The sequence below is a fragment of the Parasteatoda tepidariorum genome, chromosome 7 (assembly GCF_043381705.1).
Source record: "Parasteatoda tepidariorum isolate YZ-2023 chromosome 7, CAS_Ptep_4.0, whole genome shotgun sequence".
NCBI classification, from domain to species: domain Eukaryota; kingdom Metazoa; phylum Arthropoda; class Arachnida; order Araneae; family Theridiidae; genus Parasteatoda; species Parasteatoda tepidariorum.
In genome coordinates, this window is record NC_092210.1 from 47,266,544 (window position 1) to 47,282,759 (window position 16,216).

General features: G+C 28.9%; 1 protein-coding gene across 7 annotated transcripts in view; it reads right to left on the reverse strand.

Annotated features, from left to right (window-relative positions):
• The window catches only part of LOC107451579 (E3 ubiquitin-protein ligase Rnf220), a 97,682-nt gene that overhangs the window by 27,052 nt on the left and 54,414 nt on the right, over positions 1–16,216 (reverse strand). The gene's annotated exons all lie outside the window — the stretch shown is intronic.

Below are 16,216 nucleotides of genomic sequence, written 5' to 3' on the forward strand. Positions count from 1 at the left end.
AAAAAAAAGTAAAATATTATTGAAAAATTTAAATTGTATCTTCCTGCTTTAAAAAATAATCAAAGAAATAAGTGAAATAAAATTTAAAAAAAAGCGTAATACAACCAGCCTATAAGTGCCCCCTTACCCTTCTCGTTACCTCAATGATCTAATCTGAATTATTACAGATAAAAAGAATATTCATTGAAACAGCGAGAAGCATTCATGTTGCCCAGAAAGCGAGAGGGGAAATATCCCTACAGATTTTCCCTATGGAGGTACCTTTTTTACCGGGACCTTTTTTTCCGGGACCTTTTTTTCCAGGGACCCTTTTTTCCGTACCTTTTTTTCCAGGTACCTTTTTTTCCGGGACCTTTTTTTCCGTACCTTTATTTCCGGGACCTTTTTTTCCGTCTACCGATACACCATAAGAGTTTTTATTGGGCGAATTGACATATTTCGTCCATCGGTCTGAACACTCGTTGCACGCGGTCGCCCACATCTCAGATTCTAGGCGAATTCATCTTTCCTTTTTTTCTTCCAACACTTGATAAATATACTTTGATCAATTTAAAATGCTATAAATTTCAGAAATGCTCTTTTTTTTTCGGATTTCAGCTTATAATTCTCCCAAACTTTGGTTTTTGTGAATTCGGCAGCTTTCTTCAGCATTGTTAGTGTTGGAGCCTTTAATTTGAAATAATCTGCCCGTCTTCACGCTTTGCAGAAAATTAAGACACTTCATCCATTCTATCCCGCATTTAACATCCATTTTATACGACACTTTTAAAAATCCCAAAAAATAATAAAATCAATTTTAATTAATGAACATTTTTTGATAACATTTACAGTCATAATTTAAGAATTTTTCCGGTTATTACGTCACATATTTTTTCAACTGTATAGTTCAGCAGAATTTTGCTGCGTGTTTAAGTTTTGAAGACAAACTGTACTAATGACATTCAATATTCTATTTCATGTATAAATAATTCAATATTCTTAAATGCAATCACTGTCTGTGACCGCACTGTAAAAATTCTGGATTAAATTATAGTCAAAAGTACCGGCATTTAGGATGCTGATATTTTTTACCGTAAAATCCATTTTCACCGGAAAGTACTACGGAACAAAAAATCTGGTATGCCGTAATTTTCACAGTAATAATTACCACAAAACACCTGCATCACTAATTGAATATATATTACTGTAAAAATTATAGAATAATATTTTAGGTTGAAAATGTATTTTATTGTAAAAAAAATTATGGATAATGCATCTAAAATGACGGTACTTAATAGCGTAATTTGATCGGGAATTTTTTACAGTGTGCTCACAGACTGAAGATTAAAACAAATAAAATGAACTTTATATATTTAATTTTTATAAGGTCTTTGTAATATATCCGTAAAGGTGAATATTTTATCGAATTTTATTTGGGTTTATTCTTAAAATTCAAGTTTTTATCTTGATAATAGAATATATAAAGAAAAATACAATTACTATTTTCTTTTTTTAGAAGAAGAGTTATGAATGTAAAATTCAATAATGCTCACTTTTAAGCTTTTATAACGTAAAAAACAAGTTTTTCTTTAATTATTGGTAATATAATTAAGCTGCTCAAGCATCTACTTATCATTTGTTTTTCCTTCTAATATTTAATAACATCTGATAGTATCATTTACATGGATTGTTTCCAGAAACATCAAGTACTTATCTGCAGTCTCCTTCGAAATCTTGCTCATCTAATTGAATTAAACAACTATCTTTTTTGTTTATAAGTGCTCATATGTTTATGTTAACTAACTGCTAGGCCACCATTTAAAAGAAAGTCGACAATTGTTGCGAGACTTGGCTAAAACAGTCTGGAGACACTACGACAAATGTCTCTTATTTACGTTAATTTGTATTAATGGTCTAAACTTGGCCCACTCGCATCATTATGCTGATGTAAAATGCTCTAACTTCTGGCGATATTAGACTTTGAATAATGAATAAATGACTTCTTTGCATCCATTTCACAGACATTGTTAAATGTCAACAATTAGATTATTTTCATGGGTAGAGAAAGTTTTCCAATTAAGGAATTAAACTACATAAATAAAGCATTCTATAAATGAAACGGAAGATTTTTTATGAGCAAAAGGAAAACCTTGTTTCGAAATTTTTTGATTGAAATAAATAGAAAATAAAAGTAAAAGTATAAATTAATTAAAAATTGGAGGTAATTTAAACGTAAATTTTCAAAATAAATGTGCCTTGCTTTGTCAAACAGATTCAACGTCGTTCCTACTTTTTTAATTTTTTATGCCGTAAGTTTTTTTATCGAAAAAATTATTGATAGTTTAGTTGTATTGTAACTTGATTCTTAAGATTCAAAAAGGAAAAAAAAAGTAAGTACCATTATGTAAATTTAATCCTACATAAACGTTGTTGTTCCGGCAAAGTTTATTTTCGCATTAACGAGGGTATAGTAAGTAATGTGCAGATTATCTAGGTAATGTGCAGATTATCAGGGTAATGTGCAGATTATCAGGGTAATGTGCAGATTATCTAGGTTATGTACATTATCTAGGTAATTTGCAGATTATTCAGGTAATGTGCTGATTATTTAGGTAATGTGCTGATTATCTAGGTAATGTGCAAGATTATCTAGGTAATGTGCAAGATTATCTAGGTTATGGGCAGATTATCTAGGCAACGCTCACATTATTTAGATAATTTGCTTTGAGAAAGGAAACAATTTAACCCTAGATAACCCTAGATAATTTACACATAATCTAGATTATTTGTAGAATAACTGATTTCTATACTTTCGTAATAACTTACAATTAATACATAACAGAATCTATAAACATCGAGAAGTCTTGTGCAGGCTAAAACAAAAATTCGATAATCTGAATTTCGAAAGTGAAAATTTCATGGTGGTCTAAACTGCGCGACAGGTATTTCCCCTCCTTTTTTTTCAGAATGGTTCTTGTTAGAACACATCAACCACTCTCGACCCCTGGGGTAATTGTGAAACATTCTCACGTTCAGTACAGCGTATCACAGCAGGGTGTCAATTGAAATAACTACTAATCCACTTTTTCGTAGAATATATCAATCAGAATTTGAAAATACTTCTTTAGAGAGGAATAAAAACTGAACATCTTCTGGAACATTCAAAGCTACTAAACTAAAAGATAAAGAAGACCTATCTGGTATAGGTCTTCTTTAGCCTGTCAATGAGCTAGCTCTAGATACGCATATCTCGTATCAAGAGCTAGCTCACTCACAGGCTGGGAACGGTACCTTTATACCGGAAACAAGCAATTACTGAAATACTTTGTTTCCGCAATTTTGATAATAGGTAAACTGTCAACAGACTTTTTTACTTAAAATTTATGTAATTTTTCTTTAATAGTTAAATTATTAAAAATTTATTGATTGAAGTTTTCAAGAAAAAAAATAGAAGATTAATCATGCCTAAATTATCATATTATTTAATTCATTTGTCTTTTCTTATTAAGACGAGACATTAAAAATAAAAATATTTATGATTTCTTACAAAAATCTTAATTTTAAACATTATTAAAAAATTATAGGATTTTTAAGGTCACTTCATTATTTAATGAAAACTTTGTAAAAATCTTATTTTATGTATATTCTGTTCATTAATAAATTATCAAAATATTAAATATATAATTGTAATAAGAAAAATTCCTTCAAAATTGTGCAAAAAATAATTTATAGATATGAATGAGACAGTGGTAGTAACTTTAAACCTACTTTATGTACATATTTTTTTAAATACCACTAGTTTTACACTGCAATGAATAAGTTTGAACTGAATTTAAAAATATTTGATCAAGTTAAAATGCTTCATAAAACTGCACTGTGTATAATTAGGTTCATGTATAATGACATAATTTTACGTTTATTTCAATTTTGTTTCGCAAAGAATATAGCAATACATTCCTGTTGTTCATCTAAAAAATTTTAGCTGTTAAAAATTAATCATAATTAAGAGTTTTAATTACACTGTTTATAATTAGATAACTTAATAAGGATGATTTATGAAACACCTTGAAATTTTTTTCTTCTATTTCATTATTCTATTTATAGAAACTTTTAAATTCTTTGGGACTGAAACAAATTAACAAATTAGTATACAATGGCAAAATGAACAGCAGAAAAAAAAATTTCATATCAATTTACATAAAGTTCGCTCATTTCAACTATTTTTTAGTTTAGCCTAAATTAAATATATTCATTATTTTGAAAACACTCTTTTTGAGATAAGATTATTTTCTAGAAAAAACCAACAAACAAAAGATCATTTGTTCTGGAAACAAAAGATTATTTTCCAGAATTCAAATAACGATTAGATAGCGATTCCTTATATCGATAAGTAAAGATTAACTTAAGTAGTTTAAAAAAAAAGTATTTTTTGTTGTTAATTCTATTATATATCCTTGTGAGTGTGATTAATCTTTTAACATAACAATATTTAAAAAAAATTAATCCTTTAAATCGACCATTGTTATTTTCCGCAATTTCTATAGTTCAATCGAACCTAGCCCAAACAAAACATGTATCCATATAAAAATCATTTTCAAAATGTTCCTTTTGACATAAGATAAACACAATATGATTTTCTCGAATACAAATGCGTTCGCTTTTCAAAAAAACCTTAGCTTTTTGATGTTGAATTGACAGAAATTTTGTGTGCTAAAATGCATTGTGGATTTTCATAAATGGATATAATATATATATTTGACTTCTCTTTTATCTTCAAAAGCGACAGTAAGATCCCACATTCCCCTTCTTAAAGCAATATAGAAATATCATTCAAATATGTGCTTTGAGAATTGTACTTTGAAAAAGAATCCATAAAATAAAACGGTCTTTTATTCTTGTATTTCTAAACATATGTATGAATGTGACATTTACATTATGTTTTTGTGAAAAGACATGTTTTCACTTTATTTGACTATTAAATATTTCTTAAAAAGAAGAAAAATGAAACATTTTATCATTAGCAAAACATTTTAACAGAACAAAATATTAAAAAGAAAAACGTTTTATACAAACACTATCATTTATTAGTTTACTAACAGTCATCATAAAGAATTAAATTAAAAGTTAATTTGAAACAGACCGTGATGTAACAAAGCGCCATCAAATTGTATTCATCAAAACATTAAACGCAGATAAAGAATTACAATACAATGTTAAATTTTTTTTCAATCGCGTTGAACCATAATATCATTAAAATTTTTTGCAGACGAAATATGGTGCTACGTTTGCTATATTATAGTTCTTCTTAAATTTGATAACTCAATCGACAGTACTATGCGTAAACTTGGACAAAAACATGGTTGAATTCGCCACTTAATTAAGGTTGATTACGATTTGCACTTATTGTGGTTACGAATACTCAATTACAAAATAAAAAACAAACTAAAACTCGGTAAAGAAAATTAATCAAATTACCCAAAGACCACCATTTCACGCTCAAAGAAACTAATCAGAGCTCAACAGACAAACGTTATTAAAACTCACAAGTCTCCAAACATTATTCAGTTTAGATGTTAAATTTTGAGCAGCGAGATCTCAAGGCGTAGAGCGTTCGCCTTTCAATGAAGAGACCCAGATACGTATCCCAGTGGCGTGGCACGTCTATCCACTGACCACAGTTCTGACGCAAAATATTCTCAATGGTAGATCATGAATTTGGATCCCCTTGCCGTCGGGGTACCCGTAGGAGGTTTCCGTAGTTTTCCTTTCCATAATGCAAATGCGGGTTAGTTTTACCTACAAAAATTCTTCCACGAAGGCTAGTTTGTCCTAATTCTTGATACAGACGTTCATTTTATTTTATTTTATATTTTATAACCGTCGTTGAACAGCCGACCCAATTTTATGGGTTTACGACTACCAATGTTCAACTCCGTAGCCTTGTAATTTCGAACCCAATCCAGGAGATAAGGGAACTCCTGGATCAAGAATTGGGAGAAATTTGCCTTCGTGGAGGACTTTTTGATGAAACGAACCCGCATTTGAATTACATGGAGAGGAAAACCACGAAAAAATCCCACGGTTAGTCTGATGGCAAGGGGACTCTAACCCATGATCCATGATCTTTTACCATCTTTCTGGAAGTAGCATGATTCCAAGCTCAAGTTTCTTTTTTCTTTGCTGGCAAACAAAACTGATTCAGGTGATTTCTAAACTCTTCATTTGAAGTGAGGATTTCTAAGAAATAAAAATCTGAAAAGATTGTAGAGGCCTTCACATTTATGCAGACGACCCATTTTTTTGTTCTCAGCGGTTATGCGCTTCAAAAATGGAACTCGCTTCAAAAACTTGCCTTCGTGGAGGATTTTTTTTGATGGAGCTAACCCGCATTTACTTTACATGGAGAGGAAGACCACGAGAACCTCCCATGGTTAGCCTGACGGCAAAGGTACTCTAACCCATGATCCGTCTACCACTAAGAATATTTCACGTCAGCACTGTGATAGGTGCAAGTCGGATGCGGAATTCGTATCGACTGGGATGCAGAAGTTCATTTGTCTTCTGGGTAGGGTTCAAAATTACAAGGATACGAAGTTGCACTTTGATAGTCGTAAACTCAGAATTGGATCTGCTGTTTAATGCCGGTTATAGAAAAAAATTTAAATTTTGTATCTCTAACAATGTCAGCTATTTTCAGAAACGAAGTTTATTCGCTTAATTTTTAAGTCTGATGAAGTATAAATTTTTTTTAAGAATACAAAATGAGTATGATCCTCAAAGATAGTCAAAAAACTACAAAACTGAATTATTCAATAGTCAATTAAATACTGATTTACACTAAAACTCAGTAAAGAAAAATTATAATCAGCTCTTTGAGGAACATACTGTTCTATTTTTCGCAAGCAAGTTTAAACATCTGCCGTTATTTTAGAGCTAATTTGCATAATTTATGCAGTATACGAAATTCAGTGTATCCCGCCAGTAATGATGCCACAGATGGTGAAATTTAATCAAGAATATTATCGATGAATTTCCTAAGGAGGAGTTAGATTTTGATAGAGAGACCTAAAGGGTGTTAAACTCACCTTACTACGAAGAAAGTTTTCTAAGAATTTTCATAAAATAAATATTAAAATATACTTTATCAAGTCAGTGAAAAAAATTAGAAAGCTATATATATTTTTCAAAAAAAAAATTATATTTATAATACTCTTTTTTTTCACAATCGCCTTTCTCAACGTTATTATTACTATTATTATCGAAATATTACATTAATACATTTGTGATATATTTCTGTGGGAAAAAATTTCACCTTAGTATTTTTTTTCACAATAAAATGCATTTAATAGTGAGTATATTATAATAGATTCCATATCTATATATTCTGGTTATAGATTCTATATCTGTAGGTAGATTAATTATTTAATCTGCCAATAATGCTAATATTCCAATTTCAGCAAAATTTGCAAAGTTTAAACTGACAAATTAGATTGAACTTCAAAAAACTTTCGTTGATTGAATCAAATAAGCATTTAAAAAAATATAAATAATTAAAATAAATAAAAAATTTGAAACAAGCTATAAAGAAGAAAATAAATATTGAAAAACTTTCATCCATGTAAACTATAGAAAGGAATTTTTTGAAAGAAGAAATTAGTTTCAATTAAAATCATAGAATAAATGCGCAAAATAATTAGATATAGATGTTGTTAAGACTTCGAGATAATGTGTTTAAAATAAATTGGGTTAAAACTGAGCAAACTAAGAAATTAAAAGATAAAATAAACACTTATTTTTATAACCTCTATTACAAGCTAACGATACTTTTTGAAAATGGTACAAATCATTTGAATATAAGTTTTATTCAATGTGTCATAATTTTGTTCTTCATTTTATATTTAATTCAGAATTAGCAAGGATTTTTAAAAACTGATCCCACAAATAGTAATTGTTAGAAGTCTCAATAAATCAAAATTTAAAATTTATTGTAAAAATATGATAAAAAAATCTATGGCAACAGGCCCTTAGAAACTTTTAATACTAGCAAACGATATTTTTTAAAAATGTTTTTAAAATGATACAAATCGTTTGAATGTAAGTTCTGTTTAATATTTCATATTTTTTTCTTTATTTTTGTTTTCTCTAGTATTAACATCGAATTTTCCTTATTTAACAAAAAGCAATTTTTAGAAACATCAATAAATCAAAATTTCAAGTCTCTTTTATAATTATTAATAAAGAAAAAAATCTATAAATGGCCAAAATAACAATGGAATATAATTCCATTTTGCCAAAATAGCATCTTCTATTTTGTCCATAAAAATCAAATCCGCACGATAGTTCCTAGTTACCCAGTAGTTTCTTCAGCATCACTCTTGTACCGGAAATAAAAAGGAGAATCTATAGCAACTGGCCTTTAGAAACTTTTAATACTAGCAAACGATATTTTTTTTAAATGTTTATAAAATAGTTCAAATCGTTTGAATATAAGTTTTGTTTAATATTTCATAATTTTTCTCTATTTTTGTTTTCCTTAGTATTGACAACGATTTTTCCTCATCTAACAAAAAGCAATTATTAGAAATATCAATAAAAAGAAATTCAAAATTTCTCAAATAAATATTAAAACGGAAAAAAAAATCTATTAATGGCCAAAATAACACAAGAATATAATTCCACCTCGCCAAAATAGTATCTTCTATTTTGTCCATAAAAATCAAATCCGCACGAAAGTTCCTAGTTACCCAGTAGTTTCTTCAGCATCGCTCTTGTACCGGAAATAAAAAGGAAAAAAAATCGAAAAAAAAAAAAGGATAGAAAAGAAAAGGAGGAGGTAGAGGTTGGGCAACATAATAAAAGAGAATCGTGATGAATGAGAGGGGAATCCGGGAAATTTGTCAGGGGTGGAGTGGGGGACCATTCCGGATGGGAAGACGGGTTGGTCATCCTGCCGCCCCGTGCATGCCATGTAAAACATTTTGTCACTCATCTATTTCTAGCTTTAACAAATCCTTCTCTCGCTTATCTGCTACTCCGAGGGAAAGTTTAAGTTTAGGGATGAATAGGGCTGCAAGATTTGGCGAAGATGTCAAATTTTGTTAACATTCTTTTTCATTTGTTTAAAAATGAGGAAACTATAAAAAATGTGTTACATTAAAAAATTCCAGATTGTTAAGATGACGCTATACCAAGGGAAAAACACTTCATGGCAATTTTTCTTTCACCTACATAAGTCATTTCAAATTTTAAGTGTGGGAAAAGTTAATTCAGGTAAACTTAGAGTAAGCTGTAAAGTTTCAAATGTTAAAAAAAAAAATTTTTTTTTGAATATGTGAAGTTGCAAATAAATTAATATAGGATTACTATAATGATTAAGGTGTAAAGTTCTTCAATAATATGTTTGAGATTGATATTTTTAAAACATTCTTAAACATTCGGGGCTTTATGGTTTACTCACTTTTTTTTTTAAACTTTAAAAATACCAATGGAGGTGAAACTTGATTAGCGATGGCCGTCTTAAAAACTTCCTCTCTCTCTCTCTCTTTCTCCTTTTTTTTCTTTTTCATTGATAGGCAACGTTAGAAGCTAATGAAATTTAAAATGATGGTTAACTAAGAACAAGCATTTTTACAACTTAAATTAGAAGTAATAAAGCCACGAAACCAAAAACTTTGCTAAGCACTCTTTCTAAACTAAAGTTCAGAAAAAAAGAAATCACAACATTATGTAACAAATCTTGTTACATAATTGGTATGTTTAGACTCAATGGCATAATTTGATGAATGAAACTCCTCAAGCATTTGTTTCAAATGAGTAAAAGGTGGTAGCGAAAATATTTTGATAGACGTGCAATTCAGAAAAAAAAAGTGCATTGATAACTACCATACCACTAAAGAGATAATGTATTTAGTGTAGGTATCACGTTTAGTTTGGTTACTAATCATTTAAAAAAATCCCTCTCCCTTTATCAAAAACATCCTACCAGTTTGCTGTTTTCTTTTTTTTTTTTCTTTTTTTTTTTTGGACTCTACTTAATTTTGGTTATCTAAAAATTTTCCTTTTTCTTTTTTTGAAAAATAATTAGAATACATTCTTATAAGTAAAATTCTTGAAAATTTTTTTACTGTATTATATTTATTCTCTCTAGACTTAAGTCTAATCATATGGAGAATACATTTTTTGCAAAATATATTGAAGTTCTTTTTTTAATAAACGTATTATATAATCTAATCAGTGAAGCTTTCTGAAAAACTAAAAAAGCAAAACCACGAAAAAAAAAATGCAAGAAACGAAATTTTTTTTGCGTGGCAAAATATTACAATTAACATGCAAAAATAACCGTTAAAGAATAATAATTTTATGAGTTTTTTAAATTATTATTCGAATATCACCAAGTAACGTAGAAATTATGATCTGAAAATGCTGTTTCTTACACCCCACATTTTCTTCAAATCACGTTTAACTAACATTTTTAGTTACTTTTCAGAAGGAAATCCAAATAAATTGTTGTATAAGTATGATGCCTCTTAGGAATAATCACCAGAGCAATTTTTACAAAATCAAAACAAAACCTGGATGCAGGGCCGAATTAAGCGTACGCGGGGCCCTAGGTCATTCAAATTTTTGGGTCCCTTAGATTAAATTTTCTTCTCGTATATTTTTTATTTATTCAAATGTAAAAGTATTTATATAACTTTTCATTTAAGAAAACATATTTAAAATAAAAATAAATAATAATAAATTAAATTTTACTTTATTTTATTAAATTAGAACTAAAAAATAGTCATAACATTATGAAAAAATTTGAAAAATCATTGTTTTCTTAATTTTTTAAAATTTAGTTTCAAGAAATTCATTTTAAGGGGGCCCCTAATCATTGGGAGCCCAGGGCCATGGCCTAGGTAATCCAGCCCAGCCTGGATGCATGAATATGTAAGGATTTACGAAATGGATTCTGCTACCAAATTATTTTTTCGTCTCTAACATTGCAACTTTTTTTTTTAAATTCATAACATAAGATACTTCTTTTAAGAAAAAATAACAAAAATTACAAATTGTTTTGGCTTCTTTTAGAACAACGACTGAAGATTTCTTTTCTTTTTTTACCAAAGTGTTTTGTTCCTCTCTAATTCACTCAGAATTCCAATCGGAGGGAGCTCTTCTAGCCGAATCCGCTTTGGCTTCGTCGAAGAGAAATATCAAAGCCAGCCAGTTTGAGCCTGAGCCAAACATTCTTCAAGATATTCAGTAAACATAAGCGGTAATACATACTCTCTTGGAAAACATATCTGCAATTGGCGACAGATATACTCTCTCAAAAAAAGAGAAGGGAAGAAAAAGAGAGATTGGGGTCCTCGTGGCAGCCCTATTAAGCGGCCGAGGTGCCCCAAATGGGCGTTTGATAAGCCCCATCCTCACTTCACATCTGCTACGGGGCGCATCACTATAACGGAGTGCGCCCTCAATCCACAACTTGAGTGGGAACTTATCTGAACAGCGGTTTGAAGATCGCCATTTTTTTTCTTCTTCATCTACAAGACCTGTGTTTCTAGATGGAAGGATTTTTGAAGCTTTCTGAAATACTGACATTTCTTTCCGTACTCTAAAGCTTGAAAAATGCAGTACTGGGATGAGAAAGCAGGTGCTACGTTCTTTATATGGAAATTGGAGAGAGTTTTGGAGAAGTTTAGAATCATTTCTTTCTTCTCTGGATATCTTCTTGGTTTTATCCTTACATATGATACCAGGCATGGAGAGAAAATTAGTTTTTTTTTTACTTCCTTCTTTTTACAGAACACTGTTGTTAAAATAAAACACTAGGAAACATTACTAGGCGTTAAAGATACTTTAAACTCGCAAACTATAGAATACGCTATTTAATTCTTTAAAAATGCTATATTCAGTACAATAGTCTTAAAAATGTCTATGTTCTTAAAAAAACATTTTAGGTTAAAAATATTTTTTTTCCAAATGCGCATTTCCAACAATTAAAAAATACATTTTGAACTACATCCATCTTTTTGAAGGCGCATTTTCAGCTATTATAATGTTCTTAAGCACGTATTTTAGCTGTGTTATTCCTTTTTTTAATTATATTCATTTTTTAGTTACATTCATTTTCTTTAACACATGTGAGCTATGATCTGGATAAAAGATCACCGATGTGATTTAAAGAACAGATTAACTTTGATTTAATTAGTCATTTTCGAATATACGTGACAATCAAACTAAAATAAGTGTGATACAAATCACTGGTACAAAGCAGACAGATACACATACAAATGACAAGACACTAATCGGTATCATCAAAATTAAGAAACGTTATTTAGCAGCTAAGGGTGATTTTATGAAGTGATTATATTACGAATAAGCATTATTTGCACAACACTATGTTTCCTCCATAAATTGAATTGGCAGGCTTAACCCTTTGACGCAGATGGGATCCCGGCGTCCCTTTTATATATATATATTTTCTGACGCTCTAATTACAAGCAAAAATATATTTTAGTATTTTGTAATTATAAACAATAGTTACTAAAAAATTTATTAGATTACCGCAATTTGCAGTAAAATATAAAATCCAAAAGCTAATTTGAAAAAAAAAAAAGAAAAAAAAAAGAAAAAAAAGAAGAAAAAAAAAGAAGAAAAAAAACAATTCCTTCATATTCAAAAATTTAGCAATAATTGATTTTGTAAATTTCAATGGTGAATACCTGTTTTTCTTAGATTTAAATAACTGCAAACAAACGCAATTTAAAAAATTATTGTTTGGAAATTATTCGTGTTAGGAAGATTTTTACCTTTAATGTAGAAAAGGTAACCGGTGTTTCATACTGTATATCATAATCATAAACTATTAAAATGCTAAATATAATATTTTTCATTTGTTTTGGCCAAAATTAATACAAAATAATGTAAAAAGTATGAAAAATACGTTTAATAAAAATTCTGCATAAAAGAGAATAAGTGAAGATTCCATTTTTTTCGCAAAACTCTCAATTCTAAGTGCATATTTCCTAAGATGTTTTTCACTGCATGTTCCCATAAAGCAGTAAGCCGTTTCTTTGAAATAAAAAGCTGCTTAGAAAAAAAAAGAAGAAAAAAAAACACTCCACAGGTTGGTTATTAACGAGTTTTCTTCAATCTTAGTCGTTTGCAATGTCAGCTAATCCTTTTCTTTCCTTCAAAGTTTCTGATAGGGTCATGTTTAAAGCTCCTTTTCCCCTTATAAGGATAAATAGCAAAAGGAGGGGTTATCACTTACACACCTACTACCATACACGTCTTGATAATGTCAATATATTCTTCTACACTGATGACACTGAATGGGGTACAAGGTTTGGGAGGAACCCTTGACCCTTTCTAACTAATGACAATTCGCACATTGACAACACTGATCGATGGAGACCAAGTAAAAGAGAAAACAAAACTAAAAGAAAAAAAGATGACTCGACGTTTTGAAAGATCTTGTCCTCTTCAATTTTTACCTCACCTTGTGATGGTTGGCTTAAACTGCATTACCATGGTCACGAGTAGCATCGGTCATTTTCAACTTAATCCAGCGTGATATTTGGATACACTGCATTGTACAAATTGAAAATCTCAAGCTCACAATAAAAAAAATCTTAGAATGGTCAATTCTCTTGAAGTAATCTACCCGTCAATCATGTTTTTAAAAGGCTGTTGGCTAATCCACTGTTATAAATCACAAATCACGTCACATTTAGGGTACCTAGCCTGTCCAGTTGAAAATCTCCACTATCTCATCTGTACCTAACATTTAATTATTTATCTTTATTATCATTAAATTTTATTATTCGATTGATTTTAAATAAGTTAAGTACAGCGATTTAGTAAAGTAAATACAGGGATCGGAGTAAAATCGAATGACTTAACTATCTGTTAGTACTGTACAAAATATGCATGCACATGCACAAGAATTTAGATTAGAATATATCCAAATGCGATCATGTAATTTAGTTTTCTTTATTTTTTAATTTTATGAATCATGCTATTTTGGTTCTTATCCAAGAAAAGTATCATTCAGTTCTCAAAGCCCAACATATCTGCTTGGTTCAACAACTACTAATTGCGACTTCTAAACCGTACCATCATTTAAGACTAAGCTACATCTAGATCCCATTGCTCAGGCATACACAGATATAAATCAGGAAGATCTGTAACATTTACAAGATGAATTATAGCAATAAAGAAAGCGAAAATTCCATGCTGGCGTATTTAGGATAGGAAATGAGAAAAGTAAAAAAAGGAGAAGAATTCTTTAGAATGTATTTAGAATAGTCAACGGTAAGTTTCAAGTGGGCAAAAATAGAAACTTTGGCTCGGCAATATCACAAAAATTTGTGTACTGAATCTGAGATCTAGCCAAGGGGGGGGGGGTTAGGACTGAAACCCCAATAAAAGAAAATTTAAGTAGTCGCGTTAGTTTTACAAATTAATGCTAACTAATTAATGGGAAAAATTCAATTGCGTAGGTATAGTAATGTCAACGCTAAAAACTTAAGAAAAAGAGACATAAATATTTTAGTTCTTCCATTGTTTCACTACAAAAAGTTGTTTTCCATTTGTTTTTTTAATGCAGCACAGTAAAAGCTTAAGTATTTCTTTCAAACAAATAAAGGTTCAAAAATTTGAATTTTATTTTATCGTTAATTGCTCCGAAATGAAATCAAAATGACTTAAAATACGACCAGCCAGAGGTTCATCAAAACCTACTCTTAAATAAGGTTTATTTTCAAAATGTAGGTAATTTATGTTTAATTTTTGTCTTTGTACCAAAAAAAAAAGTTTTTTTATTAGAACGAGACACATTTTTAACGTTTCTCTTTAAGCATTGAAACCATATTTTAAGAATAAATTAAATTAATTGTTTTATGTTATTTTTTTTTTTTTTAAAAAAATTTATGCTTTTTTTACTTGTTTTTTTTTTTCAAGTTATATTCTTTCTAACTTTTTATTTAATTTTTAAAATCAACCAAACTTTTTCTTTCATATCGAAAAGATATAACTTCAATCCATGACAGTTTGATTTGAAAGTTTTTTGATCACGATATGATAGCATAAAATCGTTAGAATCCACTTTTTTGATATACTTTTTATTTTTAAGAATTTTAAATATCTATTAAACTAAAACTAATATTTTAGAGCACTGTAAGTTTTACTGTAAAAAATTCATCTTTCCCTAATCAAGAACTGCATAAAATATCTTTGTTCAAGATCGTTTTTTACTTTTATTGAACAAATTTGAAAAAGAAATTTCTCATCTAATCTTAACGGTTTGCAGGTTTTGAATTAAGTTTAAATCAAAGAATTCAAATTTTAATTTTGCCTGTAAAAATAAGCTAAAAAAGTTTTTTTTTTCTTTTTTAAATATCACTGAATTTTTTGTTTACCTATTTATTAAAAAAAATATAACCTAACCCAATATGTAACAGCGTTTCAAAGTTAAAAAGATTTGCTCTGGTCAGAAAGAATAAAAATTTACTCGTCTTTTTAAAACGGACGCTGGTTGATAATTAAATTCATGACTTTCGACGAGCAATGTATTTATTTTTTATTAGTTCTACTATAATTTGAAGGGAATTTTATTATGTATATATATACTTGTTTAGAATATTGGAATTGTTTTTCTTAGAAATGTAATTTTCTAGCCCTGTGGCAAATATTTTTAATCTGGTTCATTACAAGCAAACAATATAAACTTTTGTTTATTGTATGATTAAATAAAATGAAAAATTTAAATAGATAAAAAATTAAAATTAAAAATTAAATTAAAAAATTTTAATTATCCTTATTCATAGTAATTCAAATATTGCTTTATCATTTTAAACAATTCTAATATTTATTATTGTACAATTGATATTCATTATATTCTTTCATAATTAATATTAATTATAATACTACATAAATACTATTCATTAGAACATAATTAATTCAAATGTCATTCATTACCGCAATTAGTTTGCTTTCATGGCAAATATTTTATTTTTTCGTATTAAAAATTCAGTTTAAATTTTAATTTTATTAAATAATGCAAATCATTTCAGTTTTCACAAAAAAAAATGCTATCAACAAACGTAAAAATCGTTAGCATTTTTATTAGGATAATTAGTCGAAACTACATTTTCACAGTTTGTTTTGGAAGAATGCATCATATTTAACATTCATCGAGTACAGGCACAGTTCAAAAGCAAAAATAAAATGTCGCAAAATTTCG